The sequence below is a fragment of the Camelus dromedarius genome, chromosome 11 (assembly GCF_036321535.1).
Source record: "Camelus dromedarius isolate mCamDro1 chromosome 11, mCamDro1.pat, whole genome shotgun sequence".
Lineage (NCBI taxonomy): Eukaryota > Metazoa > Chordata > Mammalia > Artiodactyla > Camelidae > Camelus > Camelus dromedarius.
The window spans coordinates 37843952-37859710 of NC_087446.1; the positions used below are offsets into that span (position 1 = coordinate 37843952).

Consider the following 15759-nt stretch of genomic DNA (forward strand, 5'->3'; position numbering starts at 1 on the left):
GACCCCTCTTTGCCTCTGACCACTGCCTCCTGCCTTTAGTCATCTGCTGTTCTAGACCCTGTTTTGTAGGGGAGGAAAAATTTTCCTTCTTCCCTTATAGATTCTTTGGCTGGTCTAAAAATTAAATTTACAGAAGACAGCTTAACTGGAGAAAAATGAAGTTCAATAACATGTATACCTCCTGTCTACATGGGAGAGACCCAGGAAACTGAGTAACTCTCTGAAAAGGTGGAAGCCTGCACCTTAAATACCATCTTCAGCTAAAGACAAAAGAAGATGTTCGGAGTGGGAGTCAGTTATGGGAGGTGACCAGGAAAAAGCACAGTGAACAAGGGTAAGGTTGTGAGGCAGGTTTAAGTCCTTGCCTTCTCCACTGATAAGAGTTTCTAGAGACTCAGTCATCCCTGTCTTTCTGGTACAGCAGGGAGACACCCTTACAAATGGTGTCTTATGTCTTATGGTGTACAAACCTTATGAAGGGTGACTTCTCTTTAATTTTCGGAGCTTCTCCCTGTCTGCCGTTTCTTAAAAATAACCAATTTAAGATAATCCTTATGCCCAAAAGACATATTTTGGGGTGACAAATTCTGCTCCCCTATAGTTTATATATTCAACTAAAATAGTCTTCTCATCAAGACAAGCAGCTGAAAGGTGGGGGGTATATCTCAGTGGTAGACTGTGTACTTGGCGTTCAACCCCCAGTACCTCAGTTAAGGGGAAAAAACAAAATTAAAAAAAATTTTTAAAGAAGACCAGCAGCTGAGTAGTGAAGACTCCTGCCTTTCATCTCACACCAAGTCAAAAGCTACTGTATCATATGTTCACCCAACCCCAAACACATGTTACTATTCCATACTCAATTCACCATTGAAAGTGCTGAATTCAAGTCTGGATACAGTACTTCCTAGTGCTGTGAACCTTGGGAAAATTACTCACCTTCTCTGGGTCTCATTCTCCTCTGGAAGTGATAATGCCCAACTTGCCTCAGTTTCCTATTCAATCTACAAGTATTTATCAAACAGCTGCCACACACCAGGCACTGTTTTAGGAGATTAAGGTGCCAATAGCACAAAGATCCCAGTGCTATTTTGTGCCTTCAGTTCCTCCTTTTTTTTCTTCCAGTTTTATTGAGATATAATTGACATATGCACTACGTAAGCTTAAGGTGGACAGCATAATGATTTGACTTTGATACATCATGAAATTATCACAATATGTTTAGTGATCATCCATCATCTCATATAGATACAAAATTGAAGAAAAAAGAAAAAATTTTTTCCTTGTGATGAGAACTCAGAGGATTTACTCTCTTAACAACTTTCACATGTAACATAGAGTAGTGTTAATTGTATTTATCATGTTGTATGTTACATCCCTAGTACTTATTTATCTTATAACTGCATTTTGGACCTTTCGCCTGCCTTCATCCAATTCCCCCTACCCCACCCTTCAGTCCCCTTTTCTGAGACGCTCTCTCCCCTTGAATCCTCCCTCTTCCTCTATCCCCACTTCCACATTTTGCCTAGCCATCGCCTCCTCATTCTCCTACACTCAAGTCTTCCTTTCCTCTAGGAAGCTGTCCAGCAGGGCACTGGTCACTGTTTACTGAAATGCTGGGGAGCTCATTTTCTACAGTGGTCTCTCCATCATCTGTGAGCTTCCCAGGCAAGGACTGGATTTCCTGCACCTTTGCATCCTTGGTACCTATTTCAGGTTGGCTTATGGTGAATCTCAGTACAAGTTAAAAACAATTTCTGTTGTACAGGTGGCAAAAAAAGCCAGTGCGATGGACACTCAAGGCGTATCTGTTGAGTCATCGGCACTCCAGGGACATGAGTACTGCCCTCAGAAACCAGAGCTTAGTCCAGGTAGTTTGCAAGGGATTCTGCCATGTTATGGGGGTTTGGGTCAAGAACTTGCCTTCTCCAAGCCTCTGTTTCTCGTCTGTTAAATGGGAAGAGCAAGAGCTGACTTTACAGGGACATTTGGAGGCTTAAAAAATATATATGTGAAGTATCAACATCTAACAATAATGGACACATGGACTAAATGTTTACTATCTATTCACTGTCGACTGAAGAAAAACACAACCTAAACGTTGCCAGTTCTGTTTTATTTGGGGATCTTCCTGAGAACTGTAGTCTGGGAGACAGCCTCTTAGCTCTAAGGGACTGTTCTGAAGAGGTAATGGAGGAGCCAGGATATTTAGGAATTTTTGCTAAAAAACAAAACAAAATCCATGTAGTCGGATATCAAAAGATTACTGCTAATCACAAAAAACAGACATCTCAAGTTAATGATTTTCGTGCTTCTCTGTGTATGGAAAGATGCAAGAATCTGGACTCATTGAAGTTATTCCTTAGGTATGTATCTTAGTTTAGGGCCAGTGTCCTGTTTTAATCCATCCTGAATTGCCCTCAGGGCGCACCTTCAGGGGCAGCTACAGTGGCTGATGGCTTGAAGGTGGTTAACAGCCACTGTTTACTGGAATGGCAGGCAGCATTTTCTGTCAGCCCCAGTTTAAAAAGTGCTTTCTATATTTCAACTCATTTAATCATCTCCACACTTTCGAGGGAGGGGGCTATCATTATTGCCCATTTATAGATGAGGAAACCAAGGCACCGGGGGTTTGGGGAATTTGCCCAAGGCTACGCTGACCCAGCCAGTAAGGAGCAGGACTGGAAATGAGACTGTGATCTTGACCAGCATGGGCCACACGGCTTGGGGTTGCTGCTGCCACCCCGAGACTCAGCTCAGAACGTCCACAGAGCATGTTAGCACAAGCTACACAAACCCGGCGGATCTCTCTCTTCACCTGCTCGCTTCGGGCAGTAAGGTCAGGGCCAAACACAGCTTCCTTTGAAAGCCCAAGCTCGGTTCTCCTGTCTTTGTTGATGAGACCTCAGGACAGATGAATTCTTGCCTAAAGACAGCAGCAGCAGCTTATGTGTGGGGGGAGCTCAGCGAATACTAATGATAGTTGAATCGAAACACTCAATTCCGAATGTACTGATAATAGAATGAACTGATAAATTCATTCATCTTATTTAACAAATACGTTTTGAGCACCTACTCTGTGCCAGGGCGAACTAACTCTAAACAAGACAGCTGAGGGCCTTGCCCTGCTGGAACTTACATTCTTGAGTTGGGAGGCACAAAAAAAGTTGTGTTTTTTTTCCCCATCACTTTTCCTTCTTTTACTTGTTTAGTTTGTCCAAATTTTGGTATTTTGGTTTTTCTGGTATTTTCTGGTATTTGGGGGGGATATTTTTGGTATTTTGGCATTTCATTGTTACATTTTTTTCCCTAAAATATGAAAGAGAGTTTAAAACTTTATATGTATATATAAGATATATATACATATGTGAAAGTAAAAATGAAAGTCTTAAAGAGGGATTTATACAATCTAAGAAACATGAAATTCTAGCATTGGAAAGAAACTGTCTGATCCAGACACCTGTCAAGAGAATTCCATATGAAAAGTCAAAGCACAGTAGAGCTGGCAGGGACTTCTGAGGTCTACTAGGCCAGTATTCCTCAGGCACTGATTTATGGAATGGCCTTGGATTTCAGGGAATTTTCCCCTACTTATAGAACTTCTAAATCTGAAGGTATTTACTTTTTGAGTCACCTGGACACAAATGGACAAACACAAACCTTACTCTCCATGGTCAAGCCAAAACTGTGATTTTTTTTTTATGGCTCTATCTAAATATAATTTCCCTATGAAGATTTGTGGGGTTTTATTAAGGCTAATGACTAAAAAATGAAAGCTTAGTAAAAAAAATTCCTAACTCTCCTGAGGAATGTAATATACATGCTACAGACTGAATGACTATGTCCCTTCAAAATTCCTCTGTTGAAACCCTAACCCTGCCATGTGACAGTTTTTGGAGATGGGGACTTTGGGAGATAATTAGGTCTCGAGGGTGAAGCTCTCATGGTGGGATTACTGTCCTTAGAAGAAGAAACAGGAGAGAGCTTGCTTCACCTCTCTTTGCTCTTGGCCGAGAGGATGTGAGGATATGGTGAGAAGGGAGCTGTCTGTAGCTGGGAGGTGGGCTTGCCTCCCCTCACAGTCAGCCTCAGAACCATCAGAAATCAGTGTTTGTTGTTTAAGTCACACAGCCTATGGTATTTTTGTCATAGCAACCTGAACTAACTAAGACAGTATGCTTAACGCATATCTGCTTGTGCTCTCTCTCTCACACACACACACACACACACACATACACATTTATATATAACTATGCAATTTCAGTGAGCAATGATCAAAACTTTAGATATTTTAGCATTCATAGTCTTATTGAAAGATAAGGAAACTGAGGCCACCAAACATACACAGGTTAAACATATACATATGTTAAACACATATCCATATGTTTGGAAGAGAAGAGTTGGATCTGAGCCTGGAGCTGGTGTTGGGGGGTTGCAGGAATAGGGCTGATGAGAGAGGAGGGGCCAGTCTGTCATGTGATTACTAAGTCACCTGCTGAGATGGTGGGAGAGAGGTGACCAGTGGGACTGCTGAGAAAGGGGGCCGTTTCAATACCAACAACATGGGGGCTTGATTACATCTAATTGTATAAAGGAAATGTAGTGAGTGGTGAGAAGGGAGAAATCAAAATTTAGTCCAATAAATAATTTACACAACCTCTTGAAGGGGTGGGATTCTCAAAATTAAACGCTCAGTCGTATAGATTCCATCCTGCACCCGCTTCTCTGTAAGACATCAGCTGGGTGCGCAGAGGAGGACTCAAGTGACTTCTAGAGGTGGGGGAAGAGGGCCTGGGTCAGGGCTCCCCAGGATCGCCCCCAACTTTGAAGACTTGCTGGGAGGACTCTCAGGACCCAGCACGCCATTCTGTTTATGGCTGTGATTTATTACAGTGAATGGGTACAAAGAAAAGTCAGCAAAGGGTAAAGGCACCGCAGGTGAAGCCTGGAGGAGACCAAGTCCAAGAGCCCAGTGTTCTCCCAGTGGGGTCACACAGGATATGCTTTCCTTCAGCAGGGAGTTGTGACAGCCCATGTGATACGGTGTCTATCAGGGAAGCTCCACTGAACCTAGGAGTCCAGGGCCAGTCAGGTTGGCACCTTTGCCTGGCATGTCCGGAAATTCCAGGCTTCCAGAAGGAAGGCAGGAGTTTTGCATAAACCGTATCATTAATGCAAAGAGTTTTGGCCCAGGGGGCCACTGTTGCCGGTTCTGGGGATGGTGAGCACCCTCTCCAAACCTAAGTTCCCAGATGGTAGCAAAGGGCTACCCTGGCAAATAGTCTCAAGCTGGCTACGTTCACTCTTTTCTGCACCAGGCCCAGATCCACACGTGTCTTCTGGATCCTGGATCTGCGACCACGGGGAGCTCTTGGGAAAGAGGTGCGCACTTTCCGCAGCAGACGCAGAGCTGAAGAAGGTAAGCCTGGAGCAGGTGGCGACCACCTGAGAACGAGGATGACACGAAGGTGAGCAGAGCAGAGTCTGGAGAGAGACAGTGTCCTCAAGACACAGCGGGAGACCTTGAGTGCAGTCATCCCTAAAGCTGGCTTTGCCCCTTCGAGATCCCAATTACAGGAGCCAGTGAAGGCCCTTTTTGTTCATCCTAGTTGGAGTTGGATTTCTGAACCCAAATGTTGCTGACTAATAGAGTTGCTTGGTCAGGAGTCACCTTACTGGTATCATTTGATGATTGATTTTGTTCAAGTTCAACACTCTTTTTTTTGGTAGGGGTGGGGGTGGGCAGCAGGGAATTAGGCTTACTTATTTAGCTGTTTTTAGAGGAGGTACTGAGGATTGAACCCAGAATCTTGTGCATGCTAAGCATGCACTCTCTCACTTGAGCTGTACCCACCCCCTGAAGTTCAGCACTCTTGAGCGTAATCTAGTACAACTCCACAGGAGATGCGGTCTTGTCCAAATGGCATTGACCTTACAATTAAAACCAGGGAGAAAAGATGGATCCTTCACCCCAGAGAATGTTCCTGCCGAGAGTTACTACTTGAATCCTCTTACTTAACATATCCTAACAAACCCTTGTGTATCTGGGTATTTCTTTCCTCTGGCCTTATCTCACGTGGCTGTTGAGACCCAGGGACGGGCAATGACTTGCTTTAAGCCACCTGGTCAGCTGGTGTCTGACTTTGGATTGGAACTCCTGCCTCTGAATCCCGGCACTGCTCGCTCCCTGAAGCATCTTGTGTGAGCATAATCCCTCTTGCTCCCGTGGCTCAGAAAATTCACACCCTGCTGTTTACAATTAGTCCTTGCTGCCTCCTTTGCTCATCAGCGTTCCTAATTTCATTTTCAGAGCTCTGAGTTTATCATTATCATAACAAGATTATTTAACATCTTGAGTATTAAAAATTTGACTCCACAGAATAAGGTTTGTGTTCCAAGGTGATGGCTGTTTACCCACACCCATCATTCAACCTGCTCTTTTTTTGTTGTTTTTGAGAAACATCAGTTTGAGGGCAAGACACCCCCCCCACTCCGAGAAGAGGTCATGTTTAAAAGGATCTCCTTTGGGTTCCTGATACAGTTGGCACTGATGTGACCCATCAGCGGGAAACTAGAATTATCAGCTAACAATTTTAGAGTCACCCCAGGATCAGAACAAGAAGGGATCTTAAAGGTTATTTAGCCTGGTCTTTGCAATTTTTAAAATCATATTTCTTCTATTATTTAAAGATGTACTTTTGCAGGGGGAGGGTATAGCTCAAGTGGTAGAGCACATGCTTAGCATGCATGAGGTCCTGGGTTCAATCCCCAGTACTTCCTCTAAAAATAAATAGATAAGTAAACCTAATTACCCCCACACACACAATAATTAAATTTTTTAAAAAGTATTTTTTAAAAAAAGATGTGCTTTTAAAATTAACACTTAATTTTTTTAGAGCAATTCAAGGTTCATAGCAACATTGAGATGGACGTACAGAGACTTCCCATATACCTGCCCTTACTCATGCACAGCCCCCCATTATCAATATTCCCCACCAAAGTGAGACATTTATCACAAGTGAGGATATCCTGATACAGCATGATCACCGAAAGTCCATAGTTTACGTTAGGGCTCACTCTTGATGTGGTGCAGTCTGTGGGTTTAGACAAACGTGTACTGGTGTGTATCCACCACTACGGTATCACAGAGAGTGTCTTCACTACCCTAAAAATCCTGTGCCCCAGCTGTGCATTCCTCCCTCCCCTCTAACCCTTGGCAATCCCTGATCATTTTATTGGTCCATAGTTTTGCCTTTTCCAGAATGTCATATAGTTGGAATCATACACTGTTTGGCTTGTTTCCCTTAGAAATAGGCATCATTCCTTGCATTTGCCGATGGGAAAAGTGAGCTTTGGAAAGTCAAGTATGTATCAATGGGAGTTCTTGGTTTAAAGGCAACTACTCTGCTAGCTTAAGAAGATCATGAATATTTGAAAGGATGTTAGATAGCTCATAGAAATCCTAGGAGGGTCAGAGAAGCAGGTAGGAGCCTACTAAACCAGAAACTAGCCCCTCAGGGGCTGCTCCAGTAAAGATTTCGCTATTACTGTCTGTGGTGGGTTGTAGTGGATGATGGGTGGCCGCCAAAGTGATAGACGTAACCACCCTTGGTGGCTCAGCCCCATTGCTAGGATAAAGGACACCTGTACTTCCAAAGGGGTTGTTCCAGTTGCTTCAAGGAAAATGTATCATTTAACACAAACCGTTGCTACTTTGATACACTAAAATGGTGTCTAAGAACACCAAAATTGTGTTTTGGTTTGCTTATTTTAAACTACTGAGGGTATACCTTTCCCCATGTTCTATTATTGAGTTAACTGTCCTTTCTGGATGTGTGAAAAATGCCATCCGTGTCTTTCGTTCACGTGTTTTTTGGGGTCTCGGTGGTGTATTAGGTTGTTCATGTGAGCTCTTTATATATAGTAGTTTCACCTTTCACCTTCCTTCCCTCCCTCCTTACATTCTTTCTTTCTTTCTGTGAACATTTCCACCAGATTTTTCTTTGCTGTTTAACTTTGTTCCTTTTTCTTTGACATACGGGAGTTTTATATTTTGGAGATAAACATTTAACAAATATTTCTCAGGCTGCCCACATAATGCAAGAGATTGTTTTTTAGGGAAAAACGTCTCTAACCCTGAATACTTAGCTAATTCCTCTTTTTTGTGCCCCGCCACCTCACAATGCTTTTGGGTCAGTAAGTTTATAGAGAGCCCTTTCATCTCCAGAGAGAGTCATAAACAACTCTGAGAGGCATGGTTTTTCACTACACCCCAGGGCAAAAAAAAAAAAAAAAGACAAAGATGAATATTGTTTGAGCCAATCTTTTACACAGACTCAACTCATCCTTCCATCTAAACTATTGTAGGAGGAGAGGTGAGGGGGGACAGAGAGACTATTAAGGTCTGGTTTAAAAGCCACTGAGATTTGACCCATACTAGGAAAGGCTCTGAACATGAGTTTGTCTGTGAGTGCAAAGGCGAGAATCCAGATGACTGGAGGAAAAACCTCTCCTTTAACTCCTAATTGCTTGCCCCCAGCTCCCCTGCACACTATGATCTCTGTCTCCAAGCTCATTTAAGGGTTGATCTTGATAAGGCATGATCTTGATGAGAAGTCTAGATGGGGTGCTGTTAGATGTCTGTGGAGCAGATAGACATGGTTGATAGACTCTGAAGCATGGGTCTTGGTTCAAACCCACCTCCCACCCACGTGGAACAGCTGCATAAATGTGGGCAAGTCCCTTAATCTTTCTGAGGCTCAGTTTTGTCATCTGTGTAATGGGATACTCATGCTGTCCTTGTGTGACTGATGTGAGGATTAGTGGCAGTGTGTGTCCTGTGCTTAGCAGTGTCTGGCCTGCAGTAGATGTGCAACCGGAGCCCATTCTAATGTATCAGGAAATTAACTGGCAAGGGCTTGTGGGTCATCTGCTGTGTGTCCAGCATTGCACCATGTCTGTGGCAATAGGTCCCAGCGTCAACCTTCCTGAGCTTGTGCAGCATGGCCCAGGAGACATGGCATAGCTCACCAACTGACTCTACAACTATTCAACAGCCTGGAAGTGCTGAATTATCGAGGAGGGGTTTAATTCTTAGAAACAGGAAGATATCTCTGTAGGCTGAAGTAAGTAGGGAAAGCTTCACGGAGGAAGTAGGGGCTTGAATTGGATCTTGATTTAAGAAACATATTCTCCTTTTATTAGAATCTTTTTTCCTCTGAAAATGAAATAGCTATACAGTTTTCCTTCTTAAAAATAATATATACTCTTTAAAAAATACTTACAGGATATAATAAATCAATTTTAAAAAATCTCGATACCCATGGAATACCTATTATTAATATTTTGTTGTATATATATTTGTATATAAATATATTTGTATTTGTTTATTTATACAAAGCAAGAGCACATCTAGACACCTTTAATTGGTTTGGCCATTTCCCTTTTTAGTGGCTGTAGAGTAAGCATTCCATTGTATGGAGGTTTTATAATTTGCTTAACCAACTCCTGTTTATTAGACACTTAGGTTATTTTTAGCCCAGCTCCAGATCTCTCAACAGTAACTTAGTGATATTAGTCAAGTTATTGCTGGTTCAATTTTCAGAAATGTTGTAAAAGTTGTATAATTTACACTCACTTCCACTCTCGGTATATAAAGGTTCTCTCTTCTCCACATCCTTCCCAGCACAGGGTATCACCAATATTTATAATCTTTACTAGGATGCTGGGTATAAATTATATCATTCATTTAAATATGTATTTCTAGACGGTCCTGTGTCTACACTGTCATGTTAGATGTGATACAAACGTGGTCCCAGAGCTCAGAGACCACTGGAAAAATACACATTAAATAAGTAATTACTGTAAATTCTTGATGAGGACTGTTACAATAAATTTCTTTGAATCAGGTCTTTAGTTAAATAAAATAAAACAGGCCCATTGAGGTTTTTCAGTGATGTAACCTCATGTCTATTAGTGGACCAAGGAGTGGCTGTTCTTTTTTGCCTCTGTTAACCCATGGAAGGACATAGATCATAGGGCAGCAATACAGGACATCCCAAGGGATTTGGGGGAGAAAGGTGAATTCAGTCATGCTTTTCTGACCTCATTTCTACAACATCATTGGAATTCTGTTATTATCTTGAGGACTGCAGCATGCTTATGGGGATTTACATCCTGATGTGGCATACTTTAATTGTACAACATGGGCCGAAATCATATAAAACAGTGCTGGAACAACTGGATATCTGTATGGAAAAAAAAGAAGAATCTCCATGCTTACCTCACATTGTACACTGCAATTCACTCAAAATGGATCAAAGACCTAAATATAAGTGCTGAAAATACGACACTTTCTACAAGAAGCCACAGGAGAAGATCTTTGTGGCACTGAGTTTGGCGAAGATTTCTTTCAGAGAACACAAAAGACATGAACCATCAAAGAAACAATTTATAAAACGGACTTTATCAGGTTTGAAAACTTTTGCCCTTCAAAAGGCACAGTGAAGAAACACTAAAGGGCAAGCAGATTGAGATTAAATATATACCAACCATATATCTGAAAGAGCTGATACTCAGAAAACATAAGTAATTTAATAATATTACAACTAATGAAAAAAGAGAAATCACTCAATTTTAAAAAACTGGTGAAAGAGTTGAACAGATATTTTACAAAGGAAAATTTCTGAATGATCAAGAAACACATGAAAAGGTGTTCAACATCGCTAGTCATCAGGGAAGTGAAATTAAGACTAAGTAAGATATTACTACACACTCAGTAGAATGGCTAAAATCAAAAATACTGACAGCACTAAGTGTTGGCAAGGAGGTGGGACTCTCCTACTTGGCTGATGGGAAGGCAAAAGGGTATAGTCACTTTGAAGAAGGCACAGGCTCATGGAGCATCTTAGATGGTTGCCCAAGATAATGAAAACATTTGTCCATACAAAGACTTTTACGTAAATATGCATTGCAGAATCGTGTCATTCAGATTAGTTGAAAACTGGAAAAAGTGCAAATGCCTATCAATCAATGGATGAATTGTAGGAAATCGATACTACAGGATACTGCTCAGCATTACCTCTTCCAGAATTTTTGCCCCCAAGAATGTCTTTATCAAATCCCTGAGGCAAGGGAGCACAAAGCCTGCTTGAAATGGAGGAGCAGAGAAGTGAAGAATACCAGGAGAGCAAAAGCAAATGACTATTTCAATAAATTACCATGTTGTGATGTCAAAGTGGGTTCCAGAAATGCTAATGTCACTAAGAAGGGGCATACCGAGGGGCTAGCAGAGGTGAAAAGGAAAAAAAAAACAAAACCAGGGAAGTCACCCAACAGTCGCTGAGTGCCATGTCACCCTCTCTGGTGTCCTGCCCATTGCCGCAGCTATAGCTGCCTTCATTTTATAGGCAGAGAAGGTAGGGTATAGAGGGATGAGATGACCTGCCTCAGGTCACACAGACCCACCTGGTTGGTCTGAGCCCTCAGCCTGACTGGCAGTCTGGAAGGAGAAGAGAGGGGACCCTGGAGTCCCTGCCGCTGGTTGCTTTCTAGCTTTTCGACCTTGGATCTGCCAGCACCAGCTGTGTGACCCTGGGTGTGTCACCTTTCTCTGCCTCAGTTTCCTCCTCTGTAAACCGGGAAGAATGGCCCCATCTGGAGGCTTGTGGTGAGGGAAAATGTGTAAAGCACTGAGGACACCATGTACACATCTGGCTTCCCCTGTGGCCACACTGGAGACGGGTCCCTGGGGTCGGCAGAGGCAGGACCATCTGACTGGAGCTGAAGAGCTTCTAGGTCATCTGGATGGGAGTTTGGGAGTTGACCAGGGACCACCAGTTAAGAAATCCTTGAGAGAGATGAGCATCTTGGGGAGCTGATTTCTGGGCTGTGGGTGGAGACAGGGAGGGTGGCAGAGGCCACCGAAGGCAGTTGAAGGGAGCTTGGGGTAGTGCCCGAGGGTCTGAGGGTCCAACAGATGTCTTTCCTCTCTAACGGAGGGAGAGGAGTCTCTTGGGCCTAAACTGGGTGGAAGGTCAAAGGCAGAATCAGAAAGTGAAACAGAATAATAGCAGCTCTTTCTTTCCTCCCTTATTTTCCTCCTCTCCCTCCCTTATTTTCTTCCCTCCCTTTCTCCTTTCCTCCCTCTTTCTCTATCTCCTCTTCTCTCTGTTCTCTCCTCCCTCCCTTGTTCTGAAAGGCCAGGGAAGAAGAGCCTCTCTCAGAGCCATGTCATGAGTAACCCACTTGTGTACTTGCGGTTTACCTACCTGGAGAAGAGTGGTACCCTAAGGTCTCCACATGCTGTAGGCAAATGGTTTCTGATTCAACTCCACAAATATTTACCGTGCTCTGGTTAACTGAGCGTACTTTGTGCTGGAGGTTCCAGAGAGATGCAAATGGGCAGAGCCCATCCTGGGAGGAGCCAGTCTGGGGCTCCTGGCTGATGTTGGCTGAAGACATTACCCCCGCCTTCTCTAAGGATGCTAAAGAGCTCTCTGTCTACAAGTGCCTTGAGCCCACATCTCCTTCCAAAAAAGTGCAGAAATTGGCGGCCAGTTCTGCAAGATCTTAACAAGACTGTACATTGAAGGTGTCACCTACAGGAATGAGGTAGAACTCAGCCTGCAGGTATGGGAGGGCTTGGTAAAGATCTGCTGGTTCACTGCTGATGGCACACACAAGCTGGAATTCTGATGTTGCATCTTTCTCTCCTCTGAATTTTCCAAGATCATCCACATACACAGAACTTTCTCCTCAACATGGTTTTCAGGGGCCACACCAGCAGTTTGAAATTGACAGAGCCTCAATTTAATTTGTATATGTTGCTTCATTTGGAGAGTAAGATTCATGCCTCACGATCAACCAAGGGTTAGCCAGGCCCCATGATGAGCCCAGAGCCGATGTGCTGAAGCTCTCGGAGGTGAAAGGGTATTTAGAAAGACGAGGGAAAATAAGGTCTGAAGAGGGACAGGGGGCTGCAGTCAGGAAGACAGTTTCCAAATGCTTTGGGCTTTCTGACTTCCTGGCCTGGATGGGATGTAGAGCAGAATATGAGTAGTTCTGGCCAATGAATGATGAGCAGAAGTGACACGTGCCTTTTCTGGGCTGGATCACTGAATTGTTGGGGTGAGGCCTCCTTTCCCCAGGCAATGTTCTAGCGGGGTGCTGCTTAAGCCTCTTCCTGTACGAGGTATTCCACATGTTCAGCCCCTCTGCTGACCCATGGCAGACAGGTGTTGGAGTGAGACCTCAGCCCTGGATGTTTTAAGCCATTAAAGTTAGGGCTTGTTTGTTATTGCAGTGTAACCTCATCCGTCCTGACTGGTACATTGGGAAAACAAAAAGCTTGATGTGAGAGGCAGCCTTCTGTTTACTTCTCTTCAAAATTCAATACATCAAATATCCTTCCTCTTCAGTCTTATCAGTGAACACTGTCCTTTATTGGGTCAATATTTATCATGTAGCATGCATAAAAGATACAATGAAGTTTTGTTACGATAGAAAAGGAAAGAAAGCAATGACTGTGTGATAAGAAGACAAGAAATAGAACTTTTCTCTCATCCCTAATGTGCATAGAACAACAGAGTCACAGACTATCACCACTGACCATTACCATAGACTTCAGAAGGGATCTAATTCAACTTCCTAGTCCAAGAAGGCATAATATCTCCATCTCAGACTTATTTGTACCAGAGCAACCTGGTGCCAGTTGCTCTGCTGAGCACGAGAAAGCAACAGATGAATAAACTCAGTTTAGTAGGTACAGTGACCCAAGAGGGGTTTGGACCTAGTGCTCAGAGCAAAGAGGTGGAAAGAAGCCACTTCAAGTGAGAAATCAGGGAAGGCTTCTTGGAAGAGGTGGTGATTCACCTGTCAGAACCTTATTCCTCACTGTATGTTTGGGCCCATTCCTGACTGTGAGAATGCAAAAATGGATGCTGGGCATGGTTCACCATCCTTCCTCACCAGAGGGGCCAACTAAGCCTTCCATGACCCACCTGGGATTTGGCTTCTGACCTCCACCTTGGCCCCATGACTTCCCAGACTGCCTTATGCATGTCCAGGCTTTTATACAGGAAGGCGAGAGACCAGTTGGGTGACCTGGGAGCAAATCCCAGCCTGTTTTATAAAACCAGGAGTTAAATGAGAGCCTTACATTCTCGGCTAAGCACTGCGAGTGCCCATCTAGCCATGCTCCTTGCAAGGAACCCTGCCTTGGTGGAGGTTGGGTGTGTAGGGTAAGTGTAGCTCTCATTCCTGATCTCCTGTTGGGGGCACAAATCACTGAAGAATGACTTTGTACTGGATCTTGTTTAGCTCGGCTGCCTTTACAGCTCATTCACAAGTAAGCACAAATTAATACAGTACAAACCGGCCACATAAATATTGTGCTGTAATTGTCTTCTGTAATCAAAGTCAAGGCTGCTGACTTTGTTACTTTCCCTACTTCCCAACTGCTGGAGGAAGACTTTGGGGGAGGGGAACTGAGGTTGTAGAGGTGGTTTTTGTTGCCTGCATCTGTTTTCAAGTTGTGTGTCTTATGTATTCAGAGGAGGATAAGGCTCATTACATTCAGATTCAATAAGTATTTATCAAATGCCTGTTATGTGAGATGTATTGAAAGACACATTATCTTATTTCATTACTAGATGAGTTAATAGTAGTAAAGATTTGACAACATGCACAAAAGTTAGTCTTTACAATAACTTTTTTTCCCTGGTATATATTGTTGGAATTTGAACAACCCTTTAACTTTAAAAAACCTGTTGTAAACGTATAAAAGGATATGACAGCCTTATCTCTTTGCTCACAGAATTCACAAAGGGCAGAACAACAAAATCTTCCACTCTGGGTAGTTAGATAAGTGGACTATAGTAACCAGTTTTCTCCAGCTAGTACTGGGTGAGTGAGTCAGTGATCTCTGCACTGTATACCAGTATCCACTTGATTGCTAAACAGTCTAAATGCATGGAGTTGGAATTTTCAAATCACTTCACCCAAAACAAGAAAACAACGCCATCTTTCCATTTACCTGCCAGTGCTAAAGCGGGCTTGGTTTTTTCCAGTGGTTGGTTGTACCAGGAGGAGTGACTTCGTGGGGGCATCCTCTCACATCCACTGCGCTGACTTTTTTTGCACTTTGGAGGATTTGGAGGGAGCTCTCCCCTTTGGGAAATCAAACTTCGAAAATCCAGAAAACCCTTTTTGCCCTGTTGAGGGGGGTGGGTGTCAGAGACTCTGCATAAACCCCCGGGAAAGCTCAGCTGTCGCCTGACCCCTGAGGGTTATGTAGTTTTCCTAACCCTGACCTCAAGTCAGCCGTCTTTAACCCCTTTCCAAAAGGTCGCTCATGCTGGGCTGTCGTTTAAAAGAAAAAAACCGAAACCGCTCGGTTCAGAGCTACAGGAAAAGGCCACTCGCTCCCTGGGGGCTTGGGGTAACTTCCAGGCTACCCTAACCAGGGATTCGCAGGAAACCAAGGATTCCGCTGGACCTGCTCTTCCCGTGTCCCACCCGCTCCCCGTCACTTCCCTCTTCACACGCCGGCAGGAGTGGGTGGCAGCACCGAGGCGATTTTACTCGTATTTTTTTCCTCCGAGTTTTGTCATGGAAACGCTGACACACACAGACGGCGGCCGGGCACGGCCGGGGACTGAGGGCTTTTGGGACCCTGCGGGAGCGCGGCGCGCGCTCCGCACTCCCCGGGAAACAGCTGGACGCGACCAAATCCAGGGTAGGGGCGGGGGGAGCGCGACGCTC

General features: G+C 43.8%; 1 long non-coding RNA gene across 1 annotated transcript; it reads right to left on the bottom strand.

Annotated features, from left to right (window-relative positions):
- Nucleotides 1–10446: 10446 nt before the first annotated feature.
- Nucleotides 10447–15664, bottom strand: LOC135322536 (uncharacterized). Its single transcript, XR_010383195.1, has 3 exons — nt 15032–15664; nt 12267–13320; nt 10447–12020 (listed from the first exon to the last, which is right to left on the bottom strand). It is a non-coding gene; the product is annotated as an uncharacterized LOC135322536 (long non-coding RNA).
- Nucleotides 15665–15759: the final 95 nt, after the last annotated feature.